General features: G+C 40.1%; 1 long non-coding RNA gene across 1 annotated transcript in view; it reads right to left on the reverse strand.

The window, feature by feature from the left end:
* Positions 1-5,741: 5,741 nt before the first annotated feature.
* Positions 5,742-22,292, reverse strand: part of LOC125963020 (uncharacterized) — a 63,624-nt gene continuing 47,073 nt past the window's right edge. Inside the window, exon 2 of the long non-coding RNA XR_007474780.1 lies at positions 5,742-6,300. This is a non-coding gene — a long non-coding RNA (uncharacterized LOC125963020). The remainder of the gene's footprint in view (positions 6,301-22,292) is intronic.

The following is a 22,292-nucleotide window of genomic DNA, read 5'->3' on the forward strand; positions in this document are numbered from 1 at the left end:
TTGCAGTCTGCTTGAGCAAGAAAGGACAAGGACCTCTACTTAGGTGTTTTAGCGTCTAATCTAGTTGTCCTTCCACAGTCCTGTTGCTCGCAGTTTCTAGTTGCTTTCCTGATGTACTTGGAGAACCTGTAATTTGTGAATTCTATGGTTGTATCGTAAGTTATACTGGCACATGGCAGTGGTAGCCTTGTTTTCAAATAAGTTTTGAATTCTCAGCCTGAAAGGTAGGCAGAAATTTAAGAAAGAGGTTGAGATGTGGTTATTTTCTAGATTGCTTTATTTGTAAAGTGGATTACCTTCTAGAACCCATTAAATGCAGGACCCCATATCCGTGGTATCAGGAAAAATGTTTGTAGCTTACTATGATAGTATTTGCATTTTTTCCCCCTAGGTGATAGTCCAAGTGTAGACTCTACGGTGAAACTGGGAGCTGTGGGTGGAAATGGATTTAACATTTCTCTTAGAACACTTCATCAGGACAAGAGATACACGTAGGTTGTTCTTAGTTGCCTTGGAACTCTGGGCACAGAAGCAGCCAGCATTTAGTCCTAAATTCAGCCAACTGTTATTATCTTATCCTGTGCCTGTTGCTCAGTGGAACAAGAAGTAGATACAACACCTGGGCCCTGGTTTTTCAGCCTGGTTGGGGAAGTCAGTTACCTATATATCTGAATGTCATATATGCTGATGGGTGGCAATGGAGCATAAGTCTTAAGCTGACTTAGAACCCATTCCCCCACCATCCCTGGGGGGTTTTCAACAGGGAATATCCCGTGGGAAAGATGGAGATGCAGATGATAGAGCACAGTGCATTTGCCTACACAGATGAGGATACGTACATTGTTAATGTGCGGCTGACCTAATGCAGTCTCTAGTTTGTCTCATCCTACAGTGCAGAACTTTTGGCTGCTGTGTTTCGAGGCTCTCAGGTTGGAAATCAGAATTCATTTTCCTATGGAAACGATAGTATGAACAGTTGGATATAATTGAATACCTCAGGTACATTATAGGCATTGTAAAATGACCCAGAAGCCAAATTATTAATTATAAGTCCATTTCTGTGAGAATCCAGAATTTGATTCTGTTCTGTTTAATGAGCCCATGTTCTTTTTTTTTTTTTACTTTCCACTTTATAACAAAGTGAACCAGCTATACATATACATATATCCCCATATCTCTTCCCTCTTGCGTCTCCGTCCCTCCCACCCTCCCTCTCCCACCCATCTAGGTGGTCACAAAGCACCGAGCTGATCTCCCTGTTCTGTGCGACTGCTTCCCACTAGCTACTGATTTTACATTTGGTACTGTATATATGTACATGCAACTCTCTCACTTTGTCCCAGCTTACCATTCCGCCTCCCTGTGTCCTCAAGTCCATTTGCTAGTAGGTCTGCATCTTTATTCCCGTCCTGCCCCTAGGTTCTTCATGATCATTTTTTTTAGATTCCATATATATGTGTTAGCATTCGGTACTTGCTTTTCTCTTTATGACTTACTTCACTCTGTATGACAGACTCTAGGTCCATCCACCTCACTACGTATAACACAATTTCGTTCCTTTTTATGGCTGAGTAATATTCCATTGTATATATGTGCCACATCTTCTCTATCCATTCATCTGTCGATGGACACTTAGGTTGCTTCCATTTCTGTCCTGGCTATTGTAAATACAGCTGCAATGAACATTATGGTACATGACTCTTCTTGAATTATGGTTTTCTCAGGGTATATGCCCAGTAGTGGCATTGCTGGGTCGTATGGCAGTTCTATTTTTAGTTTTTGAAAGGACCTCCATACTGTTGTCCATAGTGGCTGTATCAATTTATATTCCCACCAACAGTGCAAGAGGGTTCCATTTTCTCCACACCCTCTCCAGCATTTATTGTTCGTAGATTTTTTGATGATGGCCATTCTGACTGGTGTGAGGCGATACCTCATTGTGGTTTTGATTTGCATTTCTCTAATGATTAATGATGTTGAGCATTCTTTCATGTATTTGTTGGCAATCTGTGTATCTTCTTTGGAGAAATGTCTATGTAGGTCTTCTGCCCATTTTTGGATTGGGTTGTTTTTTTCTTGTTATTGAGCTACATGAGCTGCTTGTAAATTTTGGAGATTAATCCTATGTCAGTTGCTTCATTTGCAAATACTTTCTCCCATTCTGAGGGTTGTCTTTTGCTCTTGTTTATGGTTTCCTTTGCTGTGCAAAAGTTTTTAAGTTCCATTAGGTCCCATTTATTTATTTTTGTTTTTATTTCCACTCCTCTACGAGGTGGGTCAAAAAGGATCTTGCTGTGATTTAGGTCATAGTGTGTTCTGCCTATGTTTTCCTCTAAGAGTTTGATAGTGTCTGGCCTTCCATTTAGGTCTTTAATCCATTTTGAGTTTTTTTGTACGTAAGGTGTTAGGGAGTGTTCTAATTTCATTCTTTTACATGTAGCTGTCCAGTTTTTCCAGCAGCACTTACTGAAGAGGCTCTCTTTTCTCCACTATATATTGTTGCCTCCTTTATCAAAGATAAGGTGACCATATGTGCGTGGGTTTATCTCTGGACTTTCTATCCTGTTCCATTGTCTATATTTCTGTTTTTGTGCCAGTACCATACTCTCTTGATTACTGTAGCTTTGTAGTATAGTCTGAAAACTGGGAGCCTGATTCCTCCAGCTCCGTTTATCGTTCTCAAGATTGCTTTGGCTGTTCGGGGTTTTTTGTGTTTCCATACAAATTGTGAAATTTTTTGTTCTAGTGCTGTGAAAAATGCCATTGGTAGTTTGAGGGGATTACATTGAATCTGTAGATTGCTTTGAGTAGTATAGTCATTTCACAATGTTGGTTCTTCCAATCCAAGAACATGGTATATCTCTCCATCTATTTGTACCATCTTTAATTTTTTTCATCAGTGTCTTATAATTTTCTACATACAGGTCTTTTGTCTCCTTACGTACGTTTATTCCTGGATATTTTATTGTTTTTGTTGCAATGGTAAATGGGAGTGTTTTCTTAATTTCACTTTCAGATTATTCATCCTCAGTGTATAGGAATGCAAGAGATATCTGTGCATTAATTTTGTATCTTTCTCATTTACCAAATTCATTGATTAGCTCTAGTAGTTTTCTGGTAGCATCTTTAGGATTCTCTCTGTATAGTATCATGTCATCTGCAAACAGAGACAGCTTTACTTCTTCTTTCCCAACTTGGATTCCTTTTATTTCTTTTTCTTCTCCAGTTGCTGTGGCTAAAACTTCCAAAACTATTTTGAATAATCCTGGTGAGTGTGGGCAACATTATCTTGTTGTTGATCTTAGCGGAAAAGGTTTCAGTTTTTCACCATTGAGGACGATGTTGGCTGTGGGCTTGTCATATATGGCCTTTATTATCTTGAGGTGAGTTCCCTCTGTGCCTGATTTCTGGAGGTTTTGTATCATAAGTGGGTGTTGAATTTTGTCAAAAGCTTTCTCTGCATCTATGAGATGATCATATGGTGTTTCTCCTTCAGTTTGTTAATATGGTGTATCCCACTGATTGATTTGCGTATATTGAAGAATCCTTGCATTCCTGGAGTAAACCCCACTTGATCATATTGCATGATCATTTTAATGTGCTGTTGGATTCTGTTTGTTAGTATTTTGTTGAGGATTTTTGAATCTGTGTTCATCAGGGTTATTGGCCTGTAGTTTTCTTTCTTTGTGACATATTTGTCTGGTTTTGATATAAGGGGGATGGTGGCCTCGTAGAAAGAGTTTCAGAGTGTTCCTCCCTCTGCTATATTTTGGAAGAGTTTGAGAAGGATAGGTGTTAGCTCTTCTCTAAACGGTTGATAGGATTCGCCTGTGAAGCCATCTGGTCCTGGGCTTTTGTTTCTTGGAAGATTTTTAATCACAGTTTTAATTTGAGTGCTTATGATGGGACTGTTCATATAATCCATTTCTTCCTGGTTCAGTTTTGGAAGGTTGTGCATTTCTACGAATTTTTCCATTTCGCCCAGGTTGTCCATTTTATTGGCATAGAGTTGCTTGTAGTAATCTCTCATGATCCTTTGTATACCTGCAGGGTCAGTTGTTACTTCTCCTTTTCCATTTCTTTTTTTTTTAACATCTTTATTGGGGTATAATTGCTTTACAATGGTGTGTTAGTTTCTGCTTATTAACAAGGTGAATCAGTTATACATATACATATGTTCCCATAGGTCTTCCCTCTTGCATCTCCCTCCCTCCCACCCTCCCTATCCCACCCCTCCAGGCTGTCACAAAGCACCGAGCCAATATCCCTGTGCCATGCGGCTGCTTCCCACTATCTATCTACCTTAATACGTTTGTTAGTGTGTATATGTCCATGACTCTCTCTCGCCCTGTCGCAGCTCACCCTTCGCCCTCCCCATATCCTCAAGTCCGTTCTCCACTAGGTCTACGTCTTTATTCCTGTCTTACCCCTAGGTTCTTCATGACATTTTTCTTTCTTAAATTCCATATATATGTGTTAGCATACGGTATTTGTCTTTCTCTTTCTGACTTACTTCACTCTGTATCACAGACTCTAGGTCTATCCACCTCATTACAAATAGCTCAATTTCGTTTCTTATTATGGCTGAGTAATATTCCATTGTATATATGTGCCACATCTTCTTTATGCATCCATCCGATGATGGGCACTTTAGGTTGTTTCCATCTCCGGGCTATTGTAAATAGAGCTGCAATGAACATTTTGGTACATGACTCTTTTTGAATTTTGGTTTTCTCAGGGTATATGCCCAGTAGTGGGATTGCTGGGTCATATGGTAGTTCTATTTGTAGTTTTTTAAGGAACCTCCATACTGTTCTCCATAGTGGCTGAACCAATTCACATTCCCACCAGCAGTGCAAGAGTGTTCCCTTTTCTCCACACCCTCTCCAGCATTTATTGTTTCTAGATTTTTTGATGATGGCCATTCTGACTGGTGTGAGATGATATCTCATTGTAGTTTTGATTTGCATTTCTCTAATGATTAATGATGTTGAGCATTCTTTCATGTGTTTGTTGGCAGTCTGTATATCTTCTTTGGAGAAATGTCTATTTAGGTCTTCTGCCCATTTTTGGATTGGGTTGTTTGTTTTTTTGTTATTGAGCTCTGTGAGCTGCTTGTAAATTTTGGAGATTAATCCTTGGTCAGTTGCTTCATTTGCAAATATTTTCTCCCATTCTGAGGCTTGTCTTTTGGTCTTGTTTATGGTTTCCTTTGCTGTACAAAAGCTTTGAAGTTTCATTAGGTCCCATTTGTTTATTTTTGTTTTTATTTCCATTACTCTAGGACGTGGGTCAGAAAGGATCTTGCTGTGATTTATGTCATAGAGTGTTCTGCCTATGTTTTCCTCTAAGAGTTTGATAGTTTCTGGCCTTATATTTAGGTCTTTAATCCATTTTGAGCTTACTTTTGTGTATGGTGTTAGGGAGTGATCTAATCTCATACTTTTACATGTACCTGTCCAGTTTTCCCAGCACCACTTATTGAAGAGGCTGTCCTTTCTCCACGGTACATTCCTGCCACCTTTATCAAAGATAAGGTGTCCATATGTGCGTGGGTTTATATCTGGGCTTTCTATCCTGTTCCATTGATCTATCTTTCTGTTTTTGTGCCAGTACCATACTGTCTTGATTACTGTAGCTTTGTAGTATAGTCTGAAGTCAGGGAGCCTGATTCCTCCAGTTCCTTCTTTCGTTCTCAAGATTGCTTTGGCTATTCGGGGTCTTTTGTGTTTCCATACAAATTGCGAAATTTTTTGTTCTGGTTCTGTGAAAAATGCCAGTGGTAGTTTGATAGGGATTGCATTGAATCTATAGATTGCTTTGGGTAGTAGAGTCATTTTCACAATGTTGATTCTTCCAATCCAAGAACATGGTATATCTCTCCATCTATTTGTATCATCTTTAATTTCTTTCATCAGCGTCTTATAATTTTCTGCATACAGGTCTTTTGTCTCCTTAGGTAGGTTTATTCCTAGATATTTTTTCTTTTTGTTGCAATGGTAAATGGGAGTGTTTTCTTGATTTCACTTTCAGATTTTTCATCATTAGTATATAGGAATGCCAGAGATTTCTGTGCATTAATTTTGTATCCTGCCACTTTACCAAATTCATTGATTATCTCTACTAGTTTTCTGGTAGCATCTTTAGGATTCTCTATGTATAGGATCATGTCATCTGCAAACAGTGACAGCTTTACTTCTTCTTTTCCGATTTGGATTCCTTTTATTTCCTTTTCTTCTCTGATTGCTGTGGCTAAAACTTCCAAAACTATGTTGAATAAGAGTGGTGAGAGTGGGCAACCTTGTCTTGTTCCTGATTTTAGTGGAAATGCTTTCAGTTTTTCACCATTGAGGATGATGTTTGCTGTGGGCTTGTCATATATGGCCTTTATTATGTTGAGGAAAGTTCCCTCTATGCCTACTTTCTGCAGGGTTTTTTATCATAAATGGGTGTTGAATTTTGTCAAAAGCTTTCTCTGCATCTATTGAGATGATCATATGGTTTTTCTCCTTCAATTTGTTAATATGGTTTATCACATTGATAGATTTGCATATATTGAAGAATCCTTGCATTCCTGGAATAAACCCCACTTGATCATGGTGTATGAGCCTTTTAATGTGTTGTTGGATTCTGTTTGCTAGCATTTTGTTGAGGATTTTTGCATCTATGTTCATCAGTGATATTGGCATGTAGTTTTCTTTCTTTGTGACATCCTTGTCTGGTTTTGGTATCAAGGTGATGGTGGCCTCGTAGAAGGAATTTGGGAGTGTTCCTCCCTCTGCTATATTTTGGAAGAGTTTGAGAAGGATAGGTGTTACCTCTTCTGTAAATGTTTGATAGAATTTGCCTGCGAAGCCATCTGGTCCTGGGCTTTTGTTTGTTGGAAGATTTTAAATCACAGTTTCAATTTCAGTGCTTGTGATTGGTCTGTTCATATTTTCTAATTCTTCCTGATTCAGTCTTGGCAGGTTGTGCATTTCTAAGAATTTGTCCATTTCTTCCAGATTGTCCATTTTATTGGCATAGAGTTGCTTGTAGTAATCTCTCATGATCTTTTGTGTTTCTGCAGTGTCAGTTGTTACTTCTCCTTTTTCATTTCTAATTCTATTGATTTGAGTCTTCTCCCTTTTTTTCGTGATGAGTCTGGCTAACGTTTTATCAATTTTGTTTATCTTCTCAAAGAATCAGCTTTTAGTTTCATTGATCTTTGCTATCGTTTTCTTCATTTTTTTCCATTTATTTCTGATCTGATCTTTATGATTTCTTTCCTTCTGCTAACTTTGGGGTTTTTTATTCTTCTTTCTCTAATTGCTTTAGGTGTAAGGTTAGGTTGTTTGTTTGAGATGTTTCTTGTTTCTTAAGGTAGGATTGTAGTGCTATAATCTTCCCTCTTAGAACTGCTTTTGCTGCATCCCATAGGTTTTGGGTCGTTTGCTTTCGTTGTCATTTGTTTCTAGGTAGTTTTTGATTTCCACTTTGATTTCTTCAGTGATCTCTTGGTTTTTAAGTAGTGTGTTGTTTCGCCTCCCTGTGTTTGCATTTCTTACAGATTTTCTCCTGTAATTGATATCCAGTCTCATAGCATTGTGGTCGGATAAGATACTTGATACAATTTCAGTTTTCTTAAATTTACCAAGGCTTGTTTTGTGACACAACATATGATCTGTCTGGGAGAATGTTCCATGAGGAGTTGACAAGGAAGTGTAATCTGTTGTTTTTAGATGGAATGTCCAATAAATATCAATTAAGTCCATCTTGTTTAATGCATCATTTAAAGCTTGTGTTTCCTTATTTATTTTCATTTTGGATGTTCTTTCCATTGGTGAAAGTGGGTTGTTAACGTCCCCTACTATGATCGTGTTACTGTCGATTTCCCCTTTTATGGCTGTTAGTATTTGCCTTATGTATTGAGGTTCTCCTATGTTGGGTGCATGAATATTTACAATTGTTATATCTTCTTCTTGGATCGATCCCTTGATCATTAGGTAGTGTCCTTCTTTGTCCCTTGTAATAGTCTTTGTTTTAAAGTCTATTTTGTCTGATATGAGAATTGCTACTCCAGCTTTCTTTTGGTTTCCATTTGCATGGAATATCTTTTTCCATCCCCTCGCTTTCAGTCTGTATGTGTCCCTAGGTCTGAAGTGGTCTCTTGTAGACAGCATATATACTGGTCTTGTTTTTGTATCCATTCAGCCAGTCTATGTCTTTTGGTGAGAGCGTTTAGTCCATTTACATTTAAGGTAATTATCGATATGTATGTTCCTATTCCCATTTTCTTGATTGTTTTGGGTTTGTCATTGTAGGTCTTTTCCTTCTCTTGTGTTTCCTGCCCAGAGAAGTTCCTTTAGCATTTGTTGTAAAGCTGGTTTGGTGGTGCTGAACTCTCTCAGCTTTTGCTTGTCTGTAAAGGTTTTAATTTCTCCATCAAATCTGAATGAGATCCTTGCTGGGTAGAGTAATCTTGGTTGTAGGATTTTCCCTTTCATCACTTTAAATATGTCCTGCCACTCCCTTCTGGCTTGCCGAGTTTCTGCTGAAAGATCAGCTGTTAACCTTATAGGGATTCCTTTGTGTGCTATTTGTTGTTTTTCCCTTGCTGCCTTCAATATTTTTTCTTTCTATTTAATTGTTGATTGTTTGATTAATATGTGTTGTGGCGTGTTTCTCCTTGGATTTATCCTTTATGGGAATCTCTGTGCTTCCTGGACTTGATTTACTATTTCCTTTCCCATATTAGGGAAATTTTCAACTGTAATCTCTTCAAGTATTTTCTCAGTCCCTTTCTTTCTCTCTTCTTCTTCTGGGACCCCTATAATTCGAATGTTGGTGTGTTTAATGTTGTCCCAGAGGTCTCTGAGACTGTCCTCAATTCTTTTCATTCTTTTTTCTTTATTCTGTTCTGCAGTCTTATTTCCACCATTTTGTCTTCCATGTCACTTATCTGTTCTTCTGCCTCATTTATTCTGCTATTGATCCCTTATAGAGAATTTTTAATTTCATTTATTGTGTTTTCATCATTGCTTGTTTGCTCTTTAGTTCTTCTAGTTCCTTGTCAAATGTTTCTTCTGTTTTCTCCTTTCTATTTCCAAGATTTTTGATCATCTTTACTATCATTACTCTGAATTCTTTTTCAGGTAGACTTCCTATGTCCTCTTCATTTGTTTGGTCTGATGAGTTTTTATCTTGCTCCTTCATCTGCTGTGTGGTTCTTTGTCTTCTCATTTTGTTTAAATTACTGTGTTTGGGGTCTCCTTTTCACAGGCTACCGGTTCGTAGTTCCCATTGTCCGTGGTGTCTGCCCCCAGTGGTTAAGGTTGGTTCAGTGGGTTGTGTAGGCATCCTGGTGGAGGGGACTAGTACCTGTGTTCTGGTGGATGAGGCTGGATCTTGTCTTTCTGGTGGGAGGTTCCGCCTCTGGTGGTGTTTTTTGGGGGGTCTGTGATCTGATTATGACTTTAGGCAGCCTCTCTGCTTTTGGGTGGTATTTTGTTCCTGTCTTGCTAGTTGTTTGTCATGGGGTGTCCAGCACTGTAGGTTGCTGGTCATTGAGTGGAGCTGGGTCTTGGCCTTGAGATGGAGATCTCTGGGAGATTTTCACCGTTTGATATTACGTGGATCTGGGAGGTCTCTGGTGGACCAATGTCCTGAACTCAGATTTCCCACATCAGAGCCACAGGCCTGCCACCTGGCCGGAGCACCTAGACCCTGTCATCCACACGGCTAAGAAGAAAAGGGAGAAGAAAAGAAAGAAAGAAAGAGAGAGGGGGGAGGGAGGGAGAGAGAGAGAGAGAGAAGCAAAGACAGAAACAAAGAAAGAAAGAAAAGAAAGAAAGAAAGAAAAAATATAATAAAGTTGTTAAGATAAAAACAAAAAATAATTATTAAAAATTAATTTAAAAAAAGGAAAGAAAGAAAGAAGAGCGCAACCAAAGCATAAAACAAATCCACCAATGGTAACAAGTGCTAAAAACTATACTAAAAAAAATGGACAGACAGAACCCTAGGACAGATGGTAAAAGCAAAGCTATACAGACAAAATCACACACAGAAGCATACACATGCACACTCACAAAATGAGAATAAGGCAAAAAATATATATATATCCTTGCTCCGAAAGTCCACCACCGCAATTTGGGATGATTCATTGTCTATTCAGGTATTCCACAGATGCAGGGTACATCGATTTGAGTGTGGAGATTTAATCTGCTACTCCTGAGGCTGCTGGGAGAGGTTTCCCTTTCTCTTCTTTATTCGCACAGCCCCTGGGGTTCAGCTTTGGATTTGGCCCCACCTCTGCAGGTAGGTCACCTGAGGTCATCTGTTCCCGCTCAGACCAGATGGGGTTAAAGGAGTAGCTTATTAGGGGGCTATGGCTCACTCAAGCTGGGGAGTGGGGGCTGGTGGGCAGGGAGGGAGGGCGGGGTGCGGAATGCAGTCCGAGCCTGTGGCGGCAGAGGCCGTCATGACATTGCACCAGCCTGAGACATGCTGTGTGTTCTCCCGGGAAGTTGTCCCTGGATCACGGGACCCTGACAGTGGTGGGCTACACAGGCTCCTGGGAGGGGAGGTGTGGATAGTGACCTGTGCTTGCACACAGGCTTCTTGGTGGCTGCAGGAGCAGCCTTAGCATTTCATGCGCATCTCTGGGTTCCTCGCTGATAGCTGTGGCTTGTGCCCATCTCTGGAGCTCCTTTAGGTGGCGCTCATAATCCCCTCTCCTCGTGCACCGTGAAATAAAGAGGCAAGAAAAAGTCTCTTGCCTCTTCGGCAGCTCCAGACCTTGTCCCCGGACACACTCCCGCCTAGCTGTGGTGCACTAGCCCCCTTCAGGCTGTGTTCATGCAGCCAACCCCAGTCCTCTCCCTGAGATCCGACCTCCGAAGCTGGAGCCTCAGCTCCCAGCCCCCACCTACCCTGGTGGGTGAGCAGACAAGCCTCGCAGGCTGGTGAGTGCTGGCCGGCACCCATCCTCCGTGAGGGAATCTCTCCACTTTGCCCTCCGCACCCCTGTTGCTGTGCTGTCCTCCGTGGCTCTGAAGCTTCCCCCCCCAAGCCCATGTTCTTAATTACTGCACTACTTTGTCTCCTGGGAACATTTATTTCTAAATTAATGGGAATAATGAGCCAATAACTGAATATAACAAATAATATGTTTCTTAAATGTCATTATATGCAATATATTTAATAAATGAATATATTTCCTACCTGTGTATGATTTGGGAGCTGTCTGTATAATGCTTAGTAATTTTTCAAAGAGCATGTACATGGATTATTTCACTTCACAGACTTGAAAGTTTAGAGGACAGATTTAAGGCAAACTAGAAAGCGTGAGGCAACTGAGAATATAGTTTCATGTTTTAAAAGATTGTGAGAAGGATAGCTCTAAGTCATTTAGAGAAGATTTCATGAAGGGCATAAATAAATTACCTTGAACTTTGAAAAAGAGAGAGGTTTAGGATTGCCAGAGAAGGATTGAGAATGTTGGGTGTGGTGGGCAGAAGAGTGTCAGTGAGAACCCGAGGCAGGAGTGCTCCTGTGTGGGGCTGAATGCAGTGGAGAGACTGAGTCCAGGGAGAGCTGGTTGAATAGGAAGATCAGACTAGTGCCTCAGCTTCTTCAGTGCCCGCTGAGGATCTGCTGCTTGAGCTGAAAGGCAGGAAGTAGCCATTGTGAGTTGCCGCGTGAAGTAGCCCTCCTCCAGTGTCTGAATGCTACAGGAGGAAGGCATTAGCAGCAAAGAAATCATCGCCCAAACTAATTACTCATTTTGATATGAGATGCTTAGGAAAGGATCCATTCAACTGAGGCCTAAATATCTGCTGGAGCCTGGTTTGAATGCTGGTAAGTGGTAACAATGAAACACTCCTGGGGTTTATTAGTGTAGGACCTGGGGCAGTCAGTTTTTCTTCTGTAGTCAGTTTCTTGAAATGTTCTCTTCAAATCTAAAGATCTCAGAGTATAAGGTACTTAATTTTAAATACTAGAAAAACATATTCTTAAACAAGGCAAACATTATTTTTGGATTTTCTAGTATTGGGCATTACCTCAGGTTTTGTCCCTCCAAATAAGGAGTTGACTGTATATAAAGTGGTTCATTCTTCATTCAGGAAAATCTCGGTGATGTTGAAGTCTTAGTCATGTTTTGAAAATTCTTCAATATTTAAAACAGAATTCAGTTTGAGAAGAGTGAAGATGAAGAAGTAAACCAACTGAAGCTCAGCCTTCTCACCTGGGTTCAGGAAGACGTTTTCCTGGCTGTGAGCCACAGTCAGTCCACCCCAAGCTCTGTCATTCACCATCTGACTGTGGCCCTTTCTGAGATGGATAACAAGCAGGGACAGCTCAATATTAGGCATTCCAACAATTCCCTGTATTCCATGTGTTAATATATGGATAGAGTTAGGCTTCTGTCTTTTATGAGCCTAGGACTTTATTTTTTTTTTTTTTACTTCCACTGAGCAGAGTTGAGGGGCAGTGGCTTCCTTTTTAGACATACTTAGCAAGAGGGTTAAGTCTAGTTTTTAGTCATGTCAAAATATAGATTAAAATGCATCAAGAATTGGTGAAAAATAGCACAAATACCAATAGATGAGGCAAAACATTTTTAAGGTGTGTTAAGAATTTTAATTCAGCTTATACTTACATTCCAGCAGAGTAATTATTAGCCTATGAGAATTAGCCACTCTAATTACCCTTGTTAGTTATTAAAATCAATTATGAGATCTATACATATGCACTTCATTTTGATTTAGTGACTTCAAAATACGTCTTCCGGCCTCCTATACATTTTGTTTGGCACTTGATTGCATTTATTACTAGAAAGCCTCTTCTATTTTTCTTTGCTAAAATTTCATAGCTCCCTGGCCCTGAGTTTCATTTTGATTCCTGACTGCATCTTTGTCATGTAACAGGTTTCATTAATGGATGCTGTTTTCTGTATTGCAAGCCCTGTTGTGCAGCAGATAGCATTGTCTGGACAGCTCCGAGAAATCCTCAGGTTTCTAGTGTCAAAACTCGGCACCTTAGGCATACATTGATAGTAATCCCCAGATTCACATGTAATTAAAGGTCTACTGGTTAGCTTGAAGTTTTGAAAACCGTTGTTGCAAAATTAGGAACCTGTCTTTATTGTATACATAAAGCATATTCCAAATGCAGTCATTAACTTCTAATCTTTGAATGATAATGCTTCATGTTTTTAAAAAGTATTTATTTATTTTTGATTTATTTTGGCTGCGCCAGGTCTTAGTTGCGGCACACAGGATCTTTTCTAGTTGTGGCATGCGGTATCTAGTTCCCCAACCAGGGATTGAACCCGGGCTCCCTGCATTGGGAGTGTGGAGTCTTAACCACTGGACCACGAGGGAAATCCCAATAATGCTTCATATTTTTAAGAAGGTTTTGTGAATATGTCTGGATGCAGAATATGTGCTAGCTGCATGCAGACTTAACAGGGCTTCCTTTGGAAAACAGAGCAATTTACATTAGAAATGCCTAAATTATGCATGTTTCTACTACTCCAAATTTGAAGTTTTTTTATCATTATCTTGTAAAAGGTAGATGCCGTCATCTCATTTGCTGTAAAGGAAGTGAGAAGTCATTTAAAATATATTTCTGCTGCTTTGACTTTTGTTTCTCAAAGAAGACTGTTTTGTTCATGCAAAATGTTAATGTCTTTGATGAATATGTAGTCCCCCAATCAGCTTATAGCTTACATTTACTATAGCTTGTGCTTTGTAAAAGGTACTCTTTTAAGTGCATTTCCTATATTAACTCACTTATTTCTCACAATACCTCTCTGAAGTATGTACTGTTTGGCGCCCTCATTGTACAGCTGAGGCAGCTGAGGCACAGAGCAGTTTAAGTAACTTGCCTGAGATAACGCAGGTGGAGCCAGAATCCAACTCTAGCCATTGCACCTCCAGAGTCTATTCCCTTAACTTGTCAGATAATTTATCTTCCCCAAATTTGTGGCATTTTGGGGTTTTTTGTAGATTTGTTAAGAACTCTTTGAATAAATGTTAGCATTGGCACCATTTGCTTTTATCGTACCTCTTCCACTTCCTTTAAGACATGTCTACTCTTGGTTCATTGACTCAGGAAAAACTAAAATGGCAATAACAGATTCCCCTCTTCCCATTAAGGGAGACCCACAGATTTCTATGAATTAATATAATAGCAATAGAGGTATTAAGTGTGCTCACTTTCCTACAGAATCACTGCTTTATTTAATGCAGTAAATTGAAATAAGTTGCAATAAGTTATATAAAGTTTCTGCCAGAATAGGAGTGATGACCTCACAATGTAGACACCTAGTTTATTGACATTGTGGAAAATAATGTCATGTGACAGGTAATTGCTTTACTTGGGCTTGCACTTGCAATAGTTTATCTATTAGTGTGTATATACATATGGGTGTGCATTTATTATATTTATGTTATATTGAAATAGGCAGTGCAGCACCAAAGGAAAATTATATCTTTTTCTGTTTTGCAAAATCAATGAAATGTCAGTACTTTTGAGAAAAATGGTCTGTTCAAGCCTTCCTCATTTCCCTTTTTTTTTTTTTTTTTTACTCTTGTCAGTTCATCTGTGACAGTGGATGGGGTCATAATCCGTCTGTGCTGCAACTCCAAGACCAAGTCAGTAGCACTGCAGGTGGCTGGTGGTCAGATAATTAAGTACCTTTGGGGTGAGTATCAAAATGTTAGGAAAGCATGTTTATGGCTTACGTAGATATTTAATTCTTGAGCACATATACTTGTATCTTATCAGTGCTGCGGTGGTTATTAGGTCTTTTAACTACCCTGAAAAACTATCCCTAATCTATAGAGTGGAATTAGCAGGTGTGTTCTCCCTGTATTTTCTCTTGTAATGAACTGGAGTACTTTAATGAGTTTCTGAAACACATTTGGAAAATGATTTAAATTGCATGTTAAGCATTTTAGCAAGTATTAGTGTAACAGTTTTTTGTTTTTTTTTTGTTTTTTACAAAGAGAAGATCAGCTCTTGGTAAACCTCATCTGCCAATCCTGCAGAATCACCCTCTCTGGCTGTTGAACCATGGAAGAACCCTGGTGAATTTCTTGTTCGATTTCCTTATCTGTGCGCACAGACCGAATTGGCCATGATTGGAGGAGAGGTAAGTAAACACAAGGCAGAAAAACTTACCACTTAGAGCAGTGACCCAGAAAGTGATAGCATTAAGTAGAAAGAGTGTGTGCTTTGGAGGTGGACCTGAGTGTCCACTAAATCTCAAGGCAACAATGAGAAGTTACTCACTGTCAACAATGAGAAGTTTCCTGAGTCTCAGCCTCTCAATCTCTGAAATGGGATTAAGAGATTGCCTGGCATGTAGTAGTTAGTTGATTCCTTTCCTTGGAAGTATAAATTCAAAAATAGAAAAATGCAACTGGCAGACATTTATCTCCAGTTGTACACAACATTCAAAGTTAGTTTTATAAGTAACTTTTGGGGACAACAGAAATGTAATCTTGAAACTAGTATTCAGTAGGTTATCATTCATCAAATATTAGAATGCCTATAATTGTGGCAGGTGGTAGGACACAGTGGTTACAAAACCAAACAGCTGACTAATTCCTGCCCTTCTGGAATTTTTAATCTATCAATACAGGTATGGCTGTCCCTTCTGATAGGAGAATGAAGTAAATGAGCAGGGTGTAATGGTAGAGAATAGAGAAGTGTTTGAGGCTAGTTAGAGGATGGTAGCTGTGAGGATGGGGAGACCAACTTTTGGTGGTCTGGGAAAGCCTCTAGGAGGTGGTGGTGTATGTGCTGAGTGTGAAGAAAAAGAAAGCTCTATCTCTGAGAAAGGGAGAGTGTTCCAGGGAGGAGGAACTGTACCTACTGTGAGCTTAGAAAGAGCTCAGCTTATTCCAGGAACCTAATGGAAGCCATGGCTAGACCTTAGTGATAGGCCATGGGAAGGAGTGTGGCTTTGCTCATTTAACATAGATTGGGAAACTGATGATTTTAATCAGGGAGTAGTGTGATGTGCTTCATGGTTTGAAAGGTTATTCTGGCTGCCCAGTAGAGAGTAGGTTGAAAGGGACGAGAGTTGAAGTGGCTGTGAGTGGAGGCAGTGAGGGCCGAAAGGTGATATGTTTGAGACATGCGTAGGAGATAGAAATGGCAGGGCTTGCTGATGCACTGGATGCGCCATAGTCCACTTTGCACTAGACCAACCACATCTTAGGCATCTTAAGTCCCCATTGCAAGGACCTAGATGTGAAATCATAGGGCAATGGAGCCATGTAATAGAAGAGTTTGGTTTAACTAGTTTGGTTAGAATTGTTTGTAATTTCATATTTTATTTCTTTGAAGGAATGTGTCCTTGGCCTGACTGACAGATGTCGCTTTTTCATCAGTGACACTGAGGTATCAAGGCTTGTTCTGACACTGGATCTTTCTCAGTCTTGGCTCCAGGTAATATAGCTAACTCTCCCCTTTGCCTCCCCGACCTTTTGTAGGTTGCTTCAAATATCACATCATTTGCAGTACATGGTGAGTTTTTATTGTTAACGACTCATTCCCATACTTAACACTGTTTTTGCCTGAGAGATGCTTCATTGAAAAGTAAGTTTTCAGTGTATGAAATAGAAAATAGTCCCTGCTGTAATATCATTTGTCCTTTGAAGTCTTGATGACTTAAGATTGTTGCATACAATTTGTTGCTGTTTATCATGGAGTCCTAGACTGGAGAAAACTTTTCAAGTTCATTTACTTAGCCCCTAATCTCAACATAATATCTCAGTTGAATCACTCCACACCAGTTAGCACAGAGAAGGAGGTCCTTCCTTAAGCAGCACATCCTAAGGTAAACAAAAATTTTCAGGAAATTTTTTAATATAACTAATATTTTACTTTGAATTACCATGTAGGCACCAAACTGGCAATATGCTCAATCTTCTTTGTAATCTTTCTTTTCTCACTGTGGCAACCCTCTATTGTATATCTGAAGGACTCCATCTCATGGTTTGTAGGAAATCGGCCGCACTTTTTTTTGTGTTCCATGCCCACCCCACCCAGTGTGTATGTGTGTGCATGCACACAATTTTCTTATGAAAATAAAAATAGCCCACTTATTTGCTTTGCTTCTATTGATAACTTGGAAACAGGGAATCTTTCACTGATACGATCATAGCTTTATCCGTACAAGAAGACAGAGAGAAGCTACCCAATCCTCCCTGTGTTTTCCGTATCAGTTGAGAAGTTGTGTATGGGCATGTGCATGAGGGCTCTGTGAGAGAGCACAAGATTCTGGGATAAGGTTGTTTATCAGAGGGGCTAATGGTCTTGAGGCTGAGTGAGAGAGCAGTGTGGCTTAGTTGTTAATTGCTTCCTTCTACTTTGGATAATGTGCAGTTTCAGCTGCAGTTAATGGAGAGTGGCTTGTCCTGTGTCTAATGGGGAATCTCTGCGGAAGGTGGAGAGGGGTTCATGCATTGTCACTGTTGTGCCCCAGGACACAAAGCTTATATTACAGGTAAGCTGATTTTTCAGGCTATATTTCTGATAGTCATTTGGCAGTAAATACAAAACAGAATTCTTGTGGATTATATTTTAGGCTCTCTTACCATTTGTATTAATTTATTATAAGCCTTTCCTTGCTAAGTTCTCTGTTAGCTTTATACAAAGGAATGTTAATACAGGCTCTGCCCAGTAAGGCTAAGAGGGAAACTTCTCTTAAAAGTCAAAATAAATTTTAAACACAACTAAATTTTGCCAAAAGTATGCTCATTTGACAGTGTTGTATTAGTTCTCTAAGAAGAGTTAGGTAAAGTTGTATATCCTGGGTATTTAATTTTTTTCTATTTTAATTAAATGTTATTTATTTGATTTATTTATTTTAAGATGCCAAGGGGAAACTTAGAAGTTATTCATCATCGAGCCCTGATTTTAGCTCAAATTCAGAAGTGGTTGGGCAAGTAAGTACCATGTATATGATTAGTTAGCTTATTGTTATGACTTATGTGTGAAGACAGCAAGTATTCCATTAAGATTTTTAAAACTTAAAAGTCTTTAAATCTTTTATTACATATGTCTTCAATCAGATTCTCAGAGGTTCACTTTTTGTCACACTTTGCTTCTTATATCGTATGGTGTAATAGACATTCCTAGCAGAAGGAATCATGAGGCTCATTGTATGAAACAGGGCTTCCTAGCCTAAGGGGAACCATATGGGCTTTAGATGGCCTGTGAACCCAGGGAAATTTTACACCATCCTGTGTCTCTGTGTATTTGTCCGGGCAGAAGACACAAGGCTTTCAGCAGACTTATAAAAAGGCCTGTGACTCAAAAATGCCTGAGCCACTGTTGTGAAGGAAATGATCCATTGTTTGAATCTCTGAATTTGGGGGAAACTTTATACTGGAAAGATGTTTACTAATATTTTGTTAAAAAAGAAACTAGACATCTACACATGGAACAACTCCTACAGAACACCTACTGAACGCTGGCAGAAGACCTCAGACCTCCCAAAAGGCAAGAAACCCCCCACGTACCTGGGTAGGGCAAAAGAAAAAAGAATAAACAGAGACAAAAGGATAGGGATGGGACCTGCACCAGCGGTAGGGAGCTGTGAAGGAGGAAAGGTTTCCACACACTAGGAAGCCCCTTCGCAGGCAGAGACTGTGGGTGGCGGAGGGGGGAAGCTTCAGAGCCGTGGAGGAGAGCACAGCAAGAGGGGTGGGGGGGGGCAAAGCGGAGAGATTCCCGCACAGAGGATCGGTGCCCACAGGCACTCACCAGCCTGAGAGGCTTGTCAGCTCCCCCGCAGGGGCGGGCGGGGCTGGGAGCTGAGGCTCGGTCTTCGGTCGGAGCGCAGGGAGAGGACTGGGGTTGGTGGCGTGAACACAGCCTGCAGGGGGTTAGTGCGCCACGGCTGTTTGGGAGGGCGTCCGGGGAAAAGTCTGGACCTGCCAAAGAGGCAAGAGACTGTTTCTTCCCTCTTTGTTTCCTGGTGCGCGAGGAGAGGGGATTAAGAACGCTGCTTAAAGGAGCTCCAGAGACGGGCGCGAGCTGAAGCCAAAAGCGTGGACACCAGAGACAGGCATGAGACGCTAAGGCTGCTGCTGCCGCAACTAAAAAGCCTGTGTGCGAGCACAGGTCACTATCCACACCCCTCTTCCGGGGAGCCTGTGCAGCCGGCCACTGCCAGGGTCCCGGGATCCAGGGACAACTCCCCCGGGAAACTCACAGAGTGCCTCAGGCTGGTGCAATGTCACGTCAGCCTCTGCCGCCGCAGGCTCACCCTGCATCTGTACCCCTCCCTCCCCCAGGCCTGAGTGAGCCAGAGCCCCCGAATCAGCAGCTCCTTTAACCCCATCCTGTCTGAGTGAAGAACAGATGCCCTCCGGTGACCAACAAGCAGAGGCGGGGCCAAATCCAAAGCTGAGCCTCTGTGAGCTGTGAGAACAAAGAAGAGAAAGGGAAATCTCTCCCAGCAGCCTCACAAGTAGCGGATTAAAGCTCCACAATCAACTTGATGTACCCTGCATCTGTGGAATACATGAATAGAAAATGAATCATCCCAAATTGAGGAGGTGGACGTTGAGAGCAAGATTTATGATTTTTTCCCCTTTTCCTCTTTTTTGTGAGTGTGTATGTGTATGCTTCTGTGTGAGATTTTGTCTGCATAGCTTTGCTTCCACCATTTGTCCGAGGGTTCTATCCATCCGGTTTTTTTTTTTTTTTGAATTTTTTTCTTAATAATTACTTTTTATTTTATTAACTTTATTTTATTTTACTTTATCTTCGTTCTTTCTTTCCTTCCTTCCCTCCTAGAATCATCCCACATTGACGAGGTGGACTTTGAGAGCAAGATTTATGATTTTTTCCCTTTTCCTCTTTTTGTGAGTGTGTATTTGTATGCTTCTGTGTGAGATTTTGTCTGTATAGCTTTGCTTCCACCATTTGTCCTAGGGTTCTATCCGTCCATTTTTTTTTCTCTTAGTCATTATTTTTTTATTTTAATAACTTTATTATATTTTATCTTTCTTTATTTTATTTTACTTTATCTTCTTTCTTTCTTTTTTTCCCTTCCTTCCTCCCTCCCTCTCTCCTTTCTTTCTTTCTTTCTTCTTCTACTAATGCTTTCTTTCTACATTTTCTGCCTTTTATTACAAGCTGTGTGGATGAAAGGATCTTGGTGCTGAAACCAGGAGTCAGTGCTGTGCCTCTGAGGTGGGAGAGCCAACTTCAGGACACTGGTCCACAAGAGACCTCCCAGCTCCACATAATATCAAATGGCAAAAATCTCCCAGAGATCTACATCTAAACACCAGCATCCAGCTTCACTCAATGACCAGCAAGCTACAGTGCTGGACATCCTACGCCAAACAACTAGCAAGACAGGAACACAACCCCACCCATTACCTAGAGGCTGCATAAAATCATCATAATTCCACAGACACCCTAAAACACACCACCAGACGTGGAACTGCCCACCAGAAAGACAAGATCCAGCCTCATCCGCCAGCACACAGTCACTAATCCCCTCCATCAGGAAGCCTAAACAGCCCACTGAACCAACCTTACCCACTGGAGACAGACACCAAAAGCAAAGGGAACTACGAACCTGCAGCCTGCAAAAAGGAGACCCCAAACACAGTAAGATAAGAAAAATGAGAAGGCAGAAAAACACACAGCAGATGAAGGAGCAAGATAAAAGCCCATCAGACCTAACAAATGAAGAGGAAATAGGCAGTCTACCTGAAAAAGAATTCAGAATAATCATAGTAAAGATGACACAAAACCTTGGAATAGAATAGACAAAATGCAAGAAACATTTAACAAGGACGTAGAAGAACTAAAGATGAAGCAAACAACGATGAACAACACAATAAATGAAATTAAAAGTACTCTAGATGGGATCAATAGCAGAATAACTGAGACAGAAGAATGGATAAGTGACCTGGAATATAAAATAGTGGAAATAACTACTGCACAGCAGAAAAAAAAAAAAGAATGAAAAGAATGGAGGACAGTCTCAGAGACCTCTGGGACAACATTAAACGCACCAACATTCGAATTATAGGGGTTCAAGAAGAAGAAGAGGAAAAGAAAGGTACTGAGAAAATATTTGAAGAGATTATAGTTGAAAACTTCCCTAATATGGGAAAGGAAATAGTTAATCAAGTCCAGGAAGCACAGAGAGTCCCATACAGGATAAATCCAAGGAGAAATACGCCAAGACACATACTAATCAAACTGTCAAAAATTAAATACAAATAAAACATATTAAAAGCAGCAAGGGAAAAACAACGAATAACACACAAGGAAATCCCCGTAAGGTTAACAGCTGATCTTTCAGCAGAAACTCTGCAAGCCAGAAGGGACTGGCAGGACATATTTAATGCGATGAAGGAGAAAAACCTGCAACCAAGAATACTCTAGCCAGCAAGGATCTCATTCAGATTTGATAGAGAAATTAAAATCTTTACAGACAAGCAAATGCTGAGAGAGTTCAGCACCACAAAATCAGCTCTGCAACAACTGCTAAAGGAACTACTCTAGGCAAGAAACACAAGACAAGGAAAATACCTACAATAACGAACCCAAAACAATTAAGACAATAGGAATAGGAACATACATATTGATAATTACCTTAAATGTAAATGGACTAAATGCTCCCACCAAAAGACACAGATTGGCTGGATGGATACAAAAACAAGACCATGTATTTGCTGTCTACAAGAGACCCACTTCAGACCTAGAGACACATGCAGACTGAAATTAAGGGGATGGAAAAAGATATTTCATGCAAATGCAAACCAAAAGTAGTAGCAAATCTCATATCAGACAAAATAGACTTAAAAATAGAGACTATTAGAAGAGACAAAGAAGGACACTACATAATGATCAAGGGATCGATCCAAGAAGAAGATATAACAATTGTAAATGTTTATGCACCAAACATAGGAGCACCTCCATACATAAGGCAGATACAAACAGCCATAAAAGGGGAAATCGACAGTAACACATTCATAGTAGGGGACTTTAACACCCCATTTTCACCCATGGACAGATCATCCAAAATGAAAATAAATAAAGAAACACAAACTTTAAATGATACATTAAACAAGATGGACTTAATTGATATTTATAGGACATTCCATCCAAAAACAACAGATACACATTTTTCTCAAGTGCTCATGGAACATTCTCCAGGATACATCATATCTTGGGTCACAAATCAACCCTTGGTAAATCTAAGAAAATTGAAATTATATCAAGTATCTCTTCCGACAACAACACTATGAGACTAGATA

This window comes from Orcinus orca, chromosome X (genome assembly GCF_937001465.1).
Source record: "Orcinus orca chromosome X, mOrcOrc1.1, whole genome shotgun sequence".
In the NCBI taxonomy this organism is placed as follows: domain Eukaryota; kingdom Metazoa; phylum Chordata; class Mammalia; order Artiodactyla; family Delphinidae; genus Orcinus; species Orcinus orca.